Below are 17,082 nucleotides of genomic sequence, written 5' to 3' on the forward strand. Positions count from 1 at the left end.
AACACACAGTATAAATGAACATTTTGATTTTCAGTGTATGGAAGTTCTCCTTTACCCTCACTTTTGTGAACAAATGATATTATTACTCTGGGTAGGGAATGCTACCTTATTGTTTTATTTATTTGTTTACTTATTTTTTATTTTTATTTATTTTGCTGATTACTAGTGAGATTGGGCAACTTTTAAAAAATGTATTGGTCATTAAGTTTTCTCTTCTGTGTTTTGCATTAGTTGTTCTTTGGAAGGCACTTTAATTATCTCCTTCCTATCCATTTTCACATCTTTACCAAAAGACTCCGATTGAGATCTCAATATATCCAGTTAAGCTTATTTTTTATTTTCCCGTGAGGCTGGAGGTAGTCATGTTACCTAACTTTGGCTAATGGGGAGTGAAAGTCACTGAACCTTCCAGACAAATTTTTCAAAAGATGTATCGTTTACTTTTTGTCCCTGGAAATTCCCTTCTGTGTTTGTCTGGAATACAGGCTATGCCTGGAGAAGGAAAAATAGCCTGTGATATGTGAGAAGTAAGGCTACTGAACAATAAAGGAGCGGAGTCCTTAATGATTTCTTCAGGTGGCTATGCCCACCCAGACGACCTCCTTCTAGACTTCTGATTTTGTGAGGAAAACCAACCTATTTGGCTTAAACCTCTCTAACTAAATTTCTGTAATAAGTAGCAGAATTTCATCTCATTAAAATCACTTTTTCCCATTTATAATTTGTTTTTTTTCTCATTGATTTCCAAGAGTTTTGTTTGTTGTTTGCTTGTTTCTTTCATGTGTTCTCGATACAAGTCCATCATCAGTTATATCTGCCAAAATACCTTTTCTCAAATACTGTTATTTCATTCTCGCTCTTTCTCTATCTTTATTATGGGTTCTAGAAAAATCACTTTCCCTTTCTAGGCTATGGGGCCATCTTCTATAAAATGAAGGGTAGAGAGTATCTAAAGATTTGTCTAGTCCTGGTGTTCTGAGTCCACGAACACATGCCTAATAGACCTGTTGCCGTCCAGCAGGACAGAGCAGTGTGGTCTGCCACAGTCCTTCATCTTGATAAAGCCCTTTGTATCCTGCCAGATAGATCACACAATCCAGACTGATTACTTCAGAGAGCTTTCTAGTTAGCTTTAGAATGATCCATTTTTTGAGCATGTGCAGAAAATACTCTTATAGGCTTAGAATTGAAAATTTCCTTATGCTATCCAAGGGGGGAAAATGGGAAAACTTAAAAAAAAAAAAAACAATATTATAATATTGTAGAATATCTCCTTTTTAAACTAAATAAACATATGTTGTCAATAGAACTTGAAAACAGCATATTCCATTGATAAGTAATAGAAGAAAATGGTGAGTGATTTTTTTTATGTATTTCAGCAATACTCATTAAGTTATTATAAAGGGAGATTTATTGAAGTAAAATAGTTTGCTAGCTGTCAAGTTTGGATTTTATTTAAGAACATATTGTCTGGAGAAATCTTGAGAGACAAAACAACAACAAAATAGCAAAACACAGCAAGCAGGTAGATCATATTGAATGTTCTTTCAAGGTGATCTGTTTTCCATGATTACTATGAAGAGAAAATGTTGATTTTTAAACCTCCTCCTAAATTTCATTTTTTTCCCCTTCATGCTTGCATAAAAGCTAAGGCAGAAAGGATCATGACAAATAGTTGAGATGAAACTAAGAGAACACCTTTGGATGGAGTCAAGGCCGTCTTGGACATTAGCCTGAGGATGTCCGCACTGACATATTTGGTCTGTCAAAGGGCTTTATACTACTCATTTCTCAGGATGTGCTGTGGAAGGGGGAGGAGCCTGCCAAGCTGTCTGGAGCTACAACTCTGAGGTTGGTAATATTTATGTGAGAACCTCCTGCATAAATCTACTAACCCGATTCAAGCAAATGATATGTGTGACTAATGAAGTCTTGAATTTACTAAATGAGGAAAAATTACAACAAACAAGAAAACTCAAAACTCAGCTTGTTAATTATTCCTGTTCTTCCCTTACAACTCTGCCTATAAAAATTCTTCTAAGAAGTGCCTGCTTTATATCATCCTTTATCCCTGGAGTCATTATTTTTCTTTTTTTTTGTAACACAGAGTTCCCCTGGACCCTAAAGTTTTCTGGAACCTAATTAAGGAATCACTAACATTGTTCCTAACTGAGCTGGGTAAGCAGTTCCTGATTTTCAAATGATAAGACTTGGGCCTTCCTCTTTCCCTTGCCTCCCAATGAAACATAAAGGCTTCTTCCTTGGCAGACTGCAGCCCCTGCCCCTGCCTTCTCCCTGGTTGTGGCAATGCTGTACCTCAAGCCGTGTCTTGGCCCTGCCCCTTCAGCACTAACCATGAACAGCAGCCACATGACTGAGACACCTCTTGGGATATCTTATCTCTCCACTGTGGCCACTTGAGTCTGGATTTCATACACTTACAATTCTCTTCTGCTGCTGGTAAAATGGCTTTTCTTATCTAGGCACACCTCACTTCTTTGTTTTGTTGAGAGGCAGCAGTAGGTGGAAGAGACCTGATGTTTATTTGTGTCTCTGATAATGCAGTTAAATCCAGCCCTTTCTTCCACAGGCCTATCTGGGGAGTAGTTGGACAGAGCGGAGCAACCTTCCCTACCAGGTCTCAGGCCCTAGTGCTACTCTGGCCCTCATCCCAGGCTCCTTCCTCACTGATGAAAAGGACTGTCTCTGTACACTTCTACCCACTACATCTTTCCAAGAATCTTTCATCCTCTCCCCTTTCTTCCTATTGTCTATCAAATATGAATATATTTATCTGAACTACAGTTTGGGGCAGGACTCAATGATTTCTTCTTCTGTGTATGTTTTTGTTTGTCTAGTAGAGTAGTAATGATTTCCATACTGGCTCATAGAGGTCTTTGAATGAGTTTTTGAAGATAATGATTCCTTTTACTCTAGGAACAGTACAACAGACACCACTGGTGCCCCGCCCTATATCCTTGAACCACCTCAATTTACGAAGAGTGCTGGTGAAGTGTTCTCAGTCCACTGGAAATTTAATTGATGTAAGTTCTGAGATGACATCTCACATGATAGAAACCAAACAAAGCAACATACACAAAAAAACTGCTTAGTCTACTTTGTTGGAATAATTTGCTGAGTAATTAATCCTTTCATTCCTTCTCCACGAATTAACAAGTTATAGATGCTAGCTTTGGTTTCTATGCTATCTGTTCTGTTCACTTATGGAAAAACAAACAAACAAACAAACACCTGTCCATCATTCAAATTTTCCATCATTCAAATGTCCATCATTTGAATGTCCATCATTGTATGCCCATCATTCAAATTGTGCACCCAAAGAACATGTTTCCATCATAGTATTTTTATTGTCTTTTTTTATGTCTGGTAAGATGCTCAAATTCTTTTTTTTTTAAATTTATTTATTTATTTGAGAGAGAGAATGAGCAAGAGCAAGAGAGAGCACAAGCAGGGGGATCTGGCAGGCAGAGGGAGAGGGAGAAGCAGACTCCCCACTGATCAGGGAGCCCAATGTAGGGCTCAGTCCCAGGACCCTGAGATCATGAACTGAGCTTAAGGCAGAGAGTTAACTGACTGAGCCACCCAGGTGCGCCCCAAGATGTTCAAATTCTTAATCTTTATTCAAATGATCCTAAATAGCCTTACTTGTTGAATTTTAAATATGCATTTAGAATAGTTTTGCTTTCAGAGCCATCACAACAAGATATTACTGAGAACTAAGTTGAAACCATTGTATTAGAGTGATCACTTGTAAAGTTTTATCTTTTCATTCTGGTACATGTACATATTTGTCTTCATTTATTCAAGTTTCTTAGTAAAATAGATTAGTCAGAGTTATCCAGAGAAACAGAATCAATAAGATATGTATATATGTAGAAAGAGATTTATTTTAAGGTATTGGCTCACAGGATTTTGGAGGCTAGCAAGTCCAAATCTGCAGTGTCAGCCAGCAGGCTAGAGATCGGGCGGGGGGCGGCGGGGGAGGCTGTGGTGCAGATAAAGTCTGAAGGCAGCTCTGCAGAAGAATTCTCTCTTACTCAGAAAGACCAGTCTTTTTGTTCGAGTCAAGATTTCTTCTGATAGGATGAGAGGCCCCAGACATAATGAAGGGCAATCTTCTCACTCAAACAATTTTAGTCTCACCCAAATACATTCTCTAAATTGACACATAGAATTAACCACCACAGTAAACTTTTTCTAGTTTTCTTCAAATCTTGTGCATGATTTTAAAATTCATTTCTTAATTGTTTTATATTTTTGTTTGCTATTATAAATTGGGATTTCTTTCTCACATTTTGTTTTTAAATAAGACATTCTGGCTTAAGTAATGTATATAAAACTTGTAGCAGAATGCTTGACACATGGGAAGTACTTAATGAAACCTCCTAGTACATACATTTATTTTGCATTTGGCACCTAGGTACTCATGTACTAGTTTTAAAATGGTTTTTTTTTTTGTTAAATCTTTTTTTTTTACATTCATAAACATTATAATCTTCAAATAATTTTACTTTTCACTCATCCTTTCAATAAATGCATTTATTTCCAACTTTTCACATGTTGCTTTGGTTGAATCCTCACAAACACATTTCAATAATATTAATTAGGGAAGGCAATTTAGTCATATCCCCAAGAATAAAGGGGATCTCACATAGTCAAATGTTCTTTTTCCCCCAAATTATCTTTGTTTTTTAAAGAACAGTTTTTCTTTTTTGGTTTTCTTTGCCCTTTTTATATTCATATTTTTCCTATTATCAGGTGATCCTTAGTTGTCTATTTTTAGGAATGTGATAATAAAAAGCTCCGTGGCAACTTTTTGTAAATAGATGAGGTTTTTTGATTGATGAACTTCATTGTAGAGTGAGGAGGATATGAAATTTTCATGATGTTATGGGATCGATCTTTGAATGTCAGAAATGAGGGCCTTTTAATTTAACCAATTTTCTGTTCTTTTTGATCACTTAGCTTAGAAACATTAGCCAGCCTTCTAGGGGTTTTGTATAAAGAGAAAATGTGGAATTAACTGTGCAAATTTTCAATTCCTCCCTTTTGCTGTCATTTCCATGTCTTTTTCTTTTCTTCCAATATACCTATAGAGTTTCTGAGTCTCAACTTTCTGAGATTCTGGAGGGTAGAATAACAGTTTCTCACTATAAATTTCTAATTGAAGTATTTTCAGCATTACATTCCTTTGCCTTACTTCTTAGATCCATTTCTCCATCTCCATGATTTGATTCATCTAGAAATATTAATTTCTAGAAAAACATCTTTTGCCTTTAAACTTCCTTCAAAAATTGGTTTCATTTCAGTATGATCTCAGGAGGTAAGGTAATAAATCATATGGAATTAGTATTATCATATTAATTGTTTTTTTTAATTGAGTATTGTTAGTTGTCTATTTAAGAGAGAATATTTTAAGATGTGACAATGTCCTTTTGTTTCTAATTTTTTAAAAGTTTTTATTAGAAATGTCAACATCTTTTGGAAAATCTTTTGGAATACTTTGTTTTATTATTTTTCATACTACTTTGATATACCAAATCATTAGATTTCCTTCCTCATTTTCTTAAACTCTTTAGAGCTAATTGAATATTGCTATGTTCTAGATCCTTCTTAGATGATACAAAAATAAATAGAAGACATCTAAGGCTATCATAAAGCTCCTAATATCATTGAGAACCTTTTTAAACAACAAAGTTATAATGGAACAAGTGGAAAATAGATGTACAGGGAAATTGGGATCACAAGAATTAATTAAAACTGAGAATAATAGGACTTTTACAGAACTGTTGCCATTGGAGTTGGAATTTGAGGGCTGAAAATGAATTTTCCATAATGGAGAGCAATGATGGGCTTGCAGTGATATTCTTGGTTAAAGGAACAGCAAACAAAAAACAGAAGTGTGAAAAAAAAAAAAAAGCAGGATCCACGGAAAATAGCAAATAATCTCTAATTGTTTTCTAAGGTGTATGGAAGAAGAGATGTATTACAAAGTTGAATTGGGGTCAGACAATGAAAGCCTTAAAAATTTTTGTCTTTATACCATGGGCACAGACATTTAGACTTGTCAAATAGTTTAAAAAATAGTAACATGATCAAAACTCTGGTTTACAAAGATAAACCTGGGGAAAGTGCAAAGGATGGCTTGACAAAGTGACAGATCAGAGGCAGGGGCCTGTTAAAAGTCATTGCAAGAGTTCAGAAAGAGATCAAAAGAGTCCAACCTAAGGTATCAGATGTAGTAATTGGAGGGAAGGAATAGAGCAGAGAGTCACTCTGAATGTACAAACGATAGGAATCATAAACTAATTGGATATAAGGATTGAGAAAAATGTAGAAATGAGAAATACATCAAATTTTTCAGCAGAGTAACTTGGAGAGGGCTATAGAGTTATTTCCTGGGAGAGCAAACACATGAAGTGAACAGAATAGTCAAAAATTTCCCAAGTGAAGTAGAGTTCTAGCTTCATTTTATTCCACTATGCCTAGGAGGTTCTAGAATTTGATGTAGAACAGCTGAGATTGACCTAGGCTAGAGCGAGAAACCATATTGTAGAAACACAAATAGTGAATGTGATCAGAAACAGTGGCTCTTCAACAGAGGTGGTGAAGCCTGAAGATAAGATCTGTACATGCACACACACACACACACACCATGCACACACCATGCACACATGAGTAGTATGCACGAATAGTATGCAGTTTTATTAAAAACTGAATTAATAAGAATCTGGATATTTTCCAACCCAGGACTGAAGATGTGCAATTGCCTTTGCCTTGGAATCACCACTGCTTTAAAATGATGCTGAGGGCACTGGGGTGACTCAGTCAGTTGAGCAGCTGCCTTCAGCTCAGGTCATGATCCAGGGGTCCTGCGATCAAGTCCCACATCAGGCTCCCTGTGGAGCCTGCTTCTGCCTCTCCCTCTCCCTCTGCCTGCCACTCCTCCAGCTTGTGCTTTCTGTCAAATACATAAATAAAATCTTTAATAAAATAAAATAAAATAAAATAAAATAAAATAAAATATGATGCAACTGTGTCTGATTATGCAAGTTAGGTTTGGACTAAACAAAGGCAACTCAAGCTTCTTTCTTCCATATACTCACAACAGAGACTTCTTTGGAAGTCTTGGGTTTTGTTTTGTGTGTGTGTGTGTGTGTGTGTGTGTGTGTTTTGGTTAAAAAAACATGATATTTATTTATTTATTTGATAGAGAGAGAAAGAAAGAGAGAGTGGGGTATGGGGTGAGGAGCAGAGGGAGTGGGACAAGCAGACTTCATGCTGAGCATGAAGCCTGATGCAAGGCTCATGATCATTATGACCTAAACTGAAATCAAGAGTCAGATGCTTAACCGACTGAGTGACCCAGACATCCCTCTTTGGATGCTTTAATAACTATTATAGATCAGTCCACTGTTCTGGGCTACTGTAGAGTGAGTGATCCTCTCTGGCTGACTCTGGTCAGTAGAACAAACTCCTCAAGCAACAGAAGGCTGCCTTGTGCCATCAACGGCTAGTTCTTCCTAGAGGCATTGGTGCCTGGTAAAATAAGGGCAAGTGAGGCTCTTCTTGTGACTGGAATTTCTGTAGAAATTAAGCTTTGTCACTCTGATTCCTAAAAACCCTATTTCCTCAGGGCAGTAATGTGGCTCCTAGAGAAAATAAACAAGGGCAGGAATGCATTCTTTCCAAAAGAAAAATTTCTAACTCTCCATTCCACTTTAAGTATCTGTTTTCACCAAATGATCCACTCACCCTATCTAGATTGAGCTAACATAACTGTAGCCATAATTTGTTAATTTCCCTTTATTTAATTCCTGACCAGAGTGACCATCCCCCTTTCCCTAAAAATCCTCAAGCCACATGTTGTTCTTTAGATATATCAACTTTCCTTTCTTTTACTTTCCATCTACTACTCTTCTTGAAATTTTCAATCTCTAATTAGATTAATTAGTGAAGAATTTCCTTGATGTTAATTTTATAACCACACTATAACTTTGTTAAAACATTCTTGTTCGATATAATTCCCCTTGGGTCCTACAGTGGCCTGGAGAAGACCCTGGAATAAAGAGATTCTGAGTAAGGATAACAACAAAATTTTGCTAGTCAGTCCAAAGACTTATGGGTGAGAAGCTTCAGGAAATATTTGTGGTTACCCTGTGGTGTTAAGCAAAACCTGTGTTCTCCAGAGCTCTGTGATCTTTATAGGGTGACTATTGGGGCCAGACAGATATTATACAGTCACTTGGTGTTGAAGCCAGAGATTTGCATGAGGCTCTTCCCTCCCTTAGGTCCTTGACATATTTTAGATGAAGGCTTCCAGAACAAGTGTCCCAGTTGGTGTGGCATCATGAGAAAATAATATGCTTGTTGTGTAACAGATCACAGAGTTTCCTTAATGATATCCAATTTAATTTTCACCAGAAAGTACTTTATATACTGGAAGAATTAGTCACTGTAATCTTTTATAATCCTTTACTTTTGTATATTACTTTTCAATTCATAAATCTTGGCACACACCTGATCTCATTTAATCCTTCTATGACCCTAGGCTTTATTAACCTCACTTTGCAGATGTGGAAGTTCAGAACCACCGAGATTAAAGCAACCTCCCCAGGTCTTCTTCTCAAGTACTTTGTCCATTCAGCCACAATTACCATGTGATCGAGGACCTACCGAGTTGGTACAAGCCACAGGTTTGGCTTCAAAAAAAACATTATTAGATTGAGGAGCTCTTAGTATTTCTTTAGAACTCTGCTGTATGTTCCTCAGTCATGATGTTCTTATATCATGCATACACATCCTTTCCCTCCTTGCCTTAGTTAGAAACTGCTTACCCTTCCAGTCTCAAGTGGGTTGTTGGTACCTCTCAGAATATTTCTCTGACTTCACTGACCCCATCTCAATCTACACTCTCCTAGTATGATGGATTTCTTTTTTGTGTGATTATATGTTTAATGTGTATATCCCCTTGGAAGCCACTGTATATCCATTGAGCAAGGGAAATGTGTTTTTACTTATTATTATGTCCTAGTCCCTAGCACTTTTGAGCCCATAGTAAATGCTTAATATATATTTGTTGAATGGATGAATTAATAATTAATAATTAAGTCTTACTTGAATAAGTTGACCTGTTTGTGATAAAAGCACTAATTTTATAATCCAGAGCTGGAAATGTCTTTAAAGCCTTTTTCCCCTACGAAGCACATTTTCTTATTGTGAAACAGACCATGATCCAATTCCCCTGGTACTTACACTATTCCATGGAAGTAAATGGAGCTACATAAAATTAGTTAAGTCAAGCAGAGGAGTATTTAAGATATTTCTGTTTGAGCACATAAAACTAGTTTCATCCAGAATGAATTAATGAATCTATCAAACATGTCAAGTTTTTTTTTTTCCCCCAAGAAGGTTAGCCAGAGAAAGAATCTCATACAAGGATCAAATTCATTTCCAAGTATACATTTCAGCTCAAGTTAAGGGTAAATATATCTCAGCTGGCCCAAAACATAAATGTCAGCTTGTGAGGCATTTATATGACATGCATAAACTTCTCTCATGAGGATGCTAAATTATGAACTGACAATCTGATTTTTCAATTTTGTCTTTGATGCTAATGCTGTAACAGAAAAGTACACATATATTGTTATTTACAGGCAATCTGTCACGAAGCAGTTTGAGTGGTGAGACTGAATTTATCGTGGTCCATTCTTTTGATAATGCTAATAGACCAACCGATGAAAGCCAGTTCTAGTCCCACTCGGCAGACAGAATGAATGAGGCAGAGAACACTGATGAATTAGATGAGTTAGCAAAGTGTCTCTTGTGAAATGACTTTCTTGCATTGACCTGTGATATAGGCTCTTCTGCGAAATTTTGTCCTCATGACAAAGTAGATTTGCAGCGATAGAGTCCTTGTGGAATCAGGGAAGAGCTGTAGGAGGCGGCACGTAGATTGCTGCATAGAAGCCCCATTGCTCTAGCATAGGCAGCCTCCAGGCAGGGAAGAGCTAGAATTTGGGAGAGCTGGGTTCCAGTTCTGGTTTGCAGCAGGTTTCTGCATGAGCATCTGAAAATTACTTTACTACTCTCAGTCTCAGCTTTTACGTCTGTAAAATGAGGAGGATAGATTCTGAGTGATTCCAAATGTGAATTTGTTGCTGGGTTGCATCAGGATGATCTGGGACACTAAAAGGCAGGTTCCTGGATCTTATCCAAGACTTAACAAATCAGAACCTTTGGGAGACGAGTCAGAACCTGGGAATCCATATTTTTAATAGCTCCATAGATGATTCTTAGAAATTAATGAAATACAGATGGAATAATTTCAGCCACAATGATAAGCTTTGGCTCCCATGTTCAGCAACCTAATCACAATCCATGTCCCCAGGGCAGCAACAAGGATGGCTGGAGGTATCCCTGGGTTTGATACAATACAACTGTTCTCGGGATGTACTGCCTGGATTTTCTAGGCAATGTATGATTTGAAGGATACTGAAATATACTGTTATTAGTCTCTTCAAGGTCCATAAATTCCGCAAAATGGAGATGGGACATAATTCTGCCAACAAAGGTAACCCCTGGAAAGCTTCTGAGAAGAGGGCCCCCCAAAGTAACTTGAGTCTTAGGAGGTTATCTCTCGTAGCAGACTGGTGGCCCAGCTGGAGGGAAGAAAGACCAGAGGCTGTTGCTACTGTCCAGGTTACCAGGTGATAAGCACCAGAACCACAGCAGGGACCTACTATGTAAACTGACCCAGAGTCTGTTAAACAAATATTGCCATTTAGAATGAATATTGGTGCCGCAGAGGCACCATTTGTTTTTCTACACATCTTTATATTCTTCTATACCACTGGGTTTCTTATTTATACATTTAAAAAATATATGTGCTCTCTTAATATACCCAGGTGTGGTGTGTGCCTGTACATGTGTTTAAGTAAGTTTTACCGGTGTTTTAGGAAGAAGAATCCAGAACTGGCAGGAATTTTAATGGGAATTTAGGATTGGAAAAGTGACACTTTGAAGACTTGCATTTCTTCCATTTAAACAACAGATTCATGGTTAAGACATACTTTTCAGCATACTGTGTATAATTAGCTTTGTTTCCTCTGACAAGCTTTAAATATAGAGCCAAGATAATGCTTTTTAGTTAATACCTTTAGGCACAGCATTTAAAAAATCAAAATAATTTTCCATTTAAAATCTTTAAAATTACAAAGCTTCAAGAGGCTAGAACTTTAAAAAGTCAATTAGGTTTGGATATTTAGCTCAATTTGGCTTTTTTCTCTTTGTATCTCTAATTGATAGCTTCTGATTAAAAAGAACAGTTATACAGGCTGATGCTAATCTGCATATTTATACCTCAATTTATTCTCCCAAAATCTCATTTTAAAAAATTTGTAAGTAGTGGAAATCTCTGTGAGATAGCTTTAGCCTAACCTACTTGGCCACCAAGATGCTAGTTCAACTGGTAACAGTTGGTATTTATGATTATACCTTTTGCAGTCAATAGGAATCCTAGCCATGGTTCCTTCAAGATGTTCCAAAGGGTAGCCTTTTAGGGAGTATTGCTCACTCTGTTAGAATGTCAATCAAAGAAGCTCCTGCTTTTACTTTTTGGTTCTGTGGCCATTTATTGAGATACCATTGTGAACTCACTTCTATACCCAGTGGTTTCAGACAAAGATCTATGAGCTGCTTGGAAACACAAAGCCAGGAGCAGGGTTCATTTGAAATTTTCTAGTTGAAACATGTGGTATATTAAAGTTCACTGTGCAGGTCGTGAGCATTCGGATCGCCAGCACTGTGACCTCGCTGTGTGGAAGAGAGATGCTACAGGAAGGAAGCTGACAAATGAGCAGCATGGATCCCACATTCTGTTAAAATCAAATAGGACCTTTCCCCTTTGTTGGATGCCTTAATACATGAGAAATAAGCCAGCAGGATGCCCACGTCTGAGTTACTCATCCATTTCACCTGGCTCAAAGAGAATCAGTTCTCATCACTTTTATTCAACAAGAAAAAATTCACCACGAGGCAGCTCATTTTTCCAAGAGAAAGCAAAATCTTACATAACTTAAGAGACTAAAAAGTAAAGTTTTTTATGAATTTTAATGAAGGATTTCTCTTAAAAACCCTTGCTTTTTGCCAGCAGGTGTCCCAGTATAAGAGAAATAATGTGGGCCATGCCATCAAACAGACTTCAGTTTTAATCTCTAATCTACCACTTACTAGCTTTTGACTGCACATTACTTATATTCTGACCTTCAATTTCCTCATTTATTAAATGGAGATAATGATAGCACCTCACAGGCTGTTCGGAGGATTAAATGAATAAAGTACCCATGCTTAGGTTGTGTGAGCCTGTGAGTAGCCCCTAACAAATCCCCGAATTGTCTCAGAAACACACGTGTGTGTGTGTGTGCACATGCACACATGCATGCACACATGAACTTTCTGTCATAGGGAAGTATGAGCTGGCAGTTGAGGACCTTGTTTTGTGTTGTCTCAACCTCTTTTTCTTTTTATGACTTTCAGCAGAATTTTTACATTCATTCTCTTTTTCTCTAAGCCAGTTTCCTTATTAAAATGGACATAAGACCTTCTACTCCAGGTGGATGCTATGATAACTAATTGAAATAATCTATGTAGAGTGCCTAGGCAGCTACTCCGAGAATGCTTGTTTCCTTCCCCTTTTCCCTTTAGGCCTTTTTTCTTTTTTTAAGATTTTATTTATTTATTTACACAGAGAGAGAGAGAGAGAGAGAGAGAGAGACAGAGATGCAGGCAGAGGGAGAAGTAGGCTCCATGCAGGGAGCCCAACGTGGGACTTGATCCCAGGTCTCCAGGATCATGCACTGGCTGCAGGCGGTGCTAAACCACTGCACCACCGGGGCTGCCCCCCTTTAGGCCTTTGAACATAGAGAGAAAGGGACAATGGAAGATTAAATGTAGTATGTTTCATGCTTGCAAAATTATTCCCTGGTCATACCAATGATGATTATATTGAATACCTATTGATTATTTGGTCTGAATAGTTCAAAGCACTTAGATGTATTACCTCATGTAATCTTCACTGCATCCCTTTCTGAGAGATACTATTATTATCCCCATTTGAGGGATAGAAAGATCCAGAGATTAGGTTGCCCTCCTAAAATCAAACATAGCTCTCCTGGATTCCAAAATCAATGTATTCAATCACTTGCCCTTCTACTTCCCTAACCAAGTATATTTGTCCCTTCATCATGAGTACTATTTTTTTTTCATTTTTATCAATCTCTGGATTTAGATCAGAAGAAATACTAACTTATAAAATGTACAAAACTTTAAGTAAAATGTCTTTAGACTTACTCTAGTCAAGGAGGTATCATTTTTCAGCCTGAGTATTTGGTTGTTACTTATGTAGTACATACTTGAGATGCACTTAGGAAAAAAAAAGAGAATTGCACCCTCATTTGCATTGCAGTAAAGGTATATGGTTTGAAGAAGCCTTACCCTTAAATGATTAGACAGCTTGTGTGACTAATAAGAACATTGTCCCTTTAGAAGAGTGGGACATCTTACAAATACAAGAACGCTCAATTAGAGTTTTAAATTAGAATGTAATTATGTGCTTGGATTTCTTTATTCTTTCTTTCTTTCCTTCCTTTTTTCTTTTTTTCTTCCTCTTTAGGAAGAAAATGAGAGAGATTTTAATCTTTCAGGTGGCCTCATTTTGGTGAAAAAACAATTTTAGGAAGTCCTTAATTTTAATAAGCTGCTCTGCATCTTACTTAATTTTGGACCTAGTCCAATCCCTGAAGGACTAAGAGCGGATAAGTTTGCTTATACCTGGATTTATAAATAACTGCATTTTATAATTCAAAACAGGGATGAGCTGTTGATATGGATTATTGCACTCAGTAAAATGAAATTGTCAGTACGCTTAAATATGCAAGGCATGTAATCAGGCATGTCGGGAAATAGCCCATGCAACCTCTGAAACAAAGGATTTGCCTTTGAGACCATGACTGTACAAAAGCAACCATGCTCTTTATTTAGGAAATAAACTGGAATATGGATAGTTGTCTTAACATGGAACCAAGGGTACCCTTTGTCCCTAAACACTCTCTTTTATAGAGAAGAACAACATGGACGGTACAGAACAATGGGGCTGTCTGTCAATGTATTTGTTTTGAAGTTCTCCATTCTACCACTTGGAATGGCATGAAAACAACTACTTGGGGTCAGATCATGTGAACAGTGATGCAAGTTTTAGCACATTTCAACAACAATTTAGTCTGAAGAGGACATGAATAGCCATTTGTTCAACTTGGACCAGTTCTCTCCTCTTGGTAAGTCTTTAATCCCATGACATGGGTTATTTGTTGGCTCTAGTCTATCCTTTGACTTTAGACACTTTCTGATAAGAACACTAGTAAAAGCTAGAAGTTAGATTCTGCAATGTTCTGGATATGGTTGCAAATACTAGAAGTTTGTTTCAATCTAATGCTGTCAATATTATTAGGGTAGGTCTTTTCTCTATACTATGGATGATTGAGGAGATAAAGTGACTTTTAGACCCCACAGCTATTATGTGGTAGAAGAGGGGGTTGTCTATCTGAACTCTTGGTCACACAGGTATATTGACTCACTAATAAAGGTGGAGCCTCACATACTCCGTCAGCCTTCCTTTGCAGTCAGACTCATTGTAAAGCTCTAGCGGAGTTTTTCTAAAGCCAGTTACACCAAGGTATGTTTAGTTAGGATAAGTTTCCTAGAATCCTAAAAATTCAGAGTTTGGAAAAATGCTAGAGGACCCACCCAATACCTAATTCTCTAAATGTACACGTAAAAAACAGAGGACCAGGAAGGCAACAAACAAATATACCACCGCCACCAACAACAACATTTTTGCCGAGATTGACTCAGAGAGTTAGCAGCAGAACTGAAATTAATGCTCACTCCTTCCCACTGTCTTTGAAACACTCTATCTCCATATTCCTTTTTTTTTTTTTTTTTTTTTTTTTAAAGATTTTATTTATTTATTCATGATAGTCACAGAGAGAGAGAGAGGCAGAGACACAGGCAGAGGGAGAAGCAGGCTCCATGCACCGGGAGCCCGATGTGGGATTCGATCCCGGGTCTCCAGGATCGCGCCCTGGGCCAAAGGCAGGCGCCAAACCGCTGCGCCACCCAGGGATCCCTATCTCCATATTCCTAGTGATGTATTTGCATCTTACTGGTTTCTAAGGACACATCACAGAATTTTCCAGAAAGGGAAAGAGAAATCACATTTTTCAAAAGCTGTTTTTTTTTTTCTTTAAAAACTACTTAGGGATTTTAAAAATCCTTGTTGAGAAAATAATTATAGATGAAAACACAAATAACTGGGATGCTATTTAGAGACATCTGAAACCATAGGAGGAGGCTGAAAGTAACAGAATAAACAAGTCACTAAATGCAGGAGCTAAAAATGGTATTTAAAATCATACTGTTTAATGTTTTCCAAGAAATGACAAACATAATGCTCAGGTAGTGTGATGGTTTTGGTGACATAAACAAAATTTTATAATTTATTTTATTGGTATCAGTATATATATGCATATGTGTGTAGCCAACTATGTATATTCCTCTGTGCATATTTTCTGAGCTCTTACTGTATATCAGGTATTGTACTGAGAAATATGCATGAACAGAAAGGACAAAGATTCCTGCCTTCAGGGAGCTGACATTGGACTGTAAGGATTGTCCATATAGCTTAGAGGCTGTTTTAAGCTTGAAATCTTCTGGTCCCCGAACACACTGGCTCATCTCACTGTTGCCTTTAACTATAAAAGCCAGGCTCTCTCCACAGGCGTGAGTGGCTACAGCCCTTAGCTAGGAAGAGAGAAAAAGCCTTTCAGCATAACCCAGGTTCTATTACAATAGATGGGCCTCATTAGCCATTCTCAGCTTCATAGATAATGCAGTCGTGGATGGCATCGTTTGGTCTAGTGAAGAATTGCCCAGGAGATTGTGTTGACATCTGAGATTTATTTTAATCCTTTTTTTGCAGATTTTATAATGAGCATTGTAACAAAGTACACCAAAGAATCATTACATGTCTTATAAAATCTTAATAATACAAAAATTAGAAATGTTTTTCATGCATATGTTCAATTTGTTCAGAATCTACAGATTTCACTTGGCTGATTAGCACATAGTACCCTGTTAGGGGACATTGCCTTTAAGAGGTCACAATTTCTGAATTGCTACGCATATTTGTGTTATGAATATTTGCTTATGTTTACAGGCTGTTACTGTAGAATTTTACAGTTTGGACAAAGGAGATATAGAATGTACATATACCTGTGTATGAGGGTTCTTTTATTCTCATGTATTCACTGTTTACTGATTGATTTCTTCAAGCATAGTATTAAATATAAAGAAAGTAAAAAACAAAACAAACAAACAAAAAGGCCTTAAAAATGAAGAGGTTTTCCTGATTACATGAACCAAAAATATAATGTTAAAAATATCCTAGAATCTCCCAAAATTCTTATTATGATTGTATCAAGACTCTATTATATTTATGGGTATTATTATTATTGTATTTTACCCCCTACCTCTCTCCATATAGTCCAGAGGATGTGTACAAACTTTATACTCCTTCGGATATTCAGGATTTTGTTTCCTAACATTAAAGTCACTAAAAATTTATATTAAGGGAAAGTGAGAGAGGCAAGTGCTTTAGGAACATGCCAGGTATAACGGGAGCACAGTGAATGAGAAGAAAAAGTTATAGAAGTGCCCTGTCCATTATGGCAGCCCCTGGCCACATGTGGCTGTTAAACACTTGGAATGCGGCTAGTCTGAATTGAGATGAATTGTATGCATAACACACTTTGGGTTTCAGAGCTTGCATGAAAAAAGAAATGTAAAATATCTCATAGATAACTTTTTATTGATTACCTGTTGAAAAGATAATATTTTGGATATATTGTATCAAATAAAATAGATTATTAAAATTAATTATATCTGCTTCTTTTAACTTTTTCCAGAAATTTTTAAATTGCACTTCTGGCTTTCATGCGGCTCAAT

The 17,082-nt window shown here is 37.0% G+C and overlaps 1 long non-coding RNA gene across 1 annotated transcript in view; it reads left to right on the plus strand.

The window, feature by feature from the left end:
* The first annotated feature begins 14,084 nt into the window (after window positions 1-14,084).
* LOC119867906 overlaps window positions 14,085-17,082 on the plus strand; it is a 75,109-nt gene continuing 72,111 nt past the window's right edge. The window contains exon 1 of the long non-coding RNA XR_005384994.1: window positions 14,085-14,354. This is a non-coding gene — a long non-coding RNA (uncharacterized LOC119867906). The remainder of the gene's footprint in view (window positions 14,355-17,082) is intronic.

This window comes from Canis lupus, chromosome 37 (assembly GCF_011100685.1).
Source record: "Canis lupus familiaris isolate Mischka breed German Shepherd chromosome 37, alternate assembly UU_Cfam_GSD_1.0, whole genome shotgun sequence".
Classification (NCBI taxonomy): domain Eukaryota; kingdom Metazoa; phylum Chordata; class Mammalia; order Carnivora; family Canidae; genus Canis; species Canis lupus.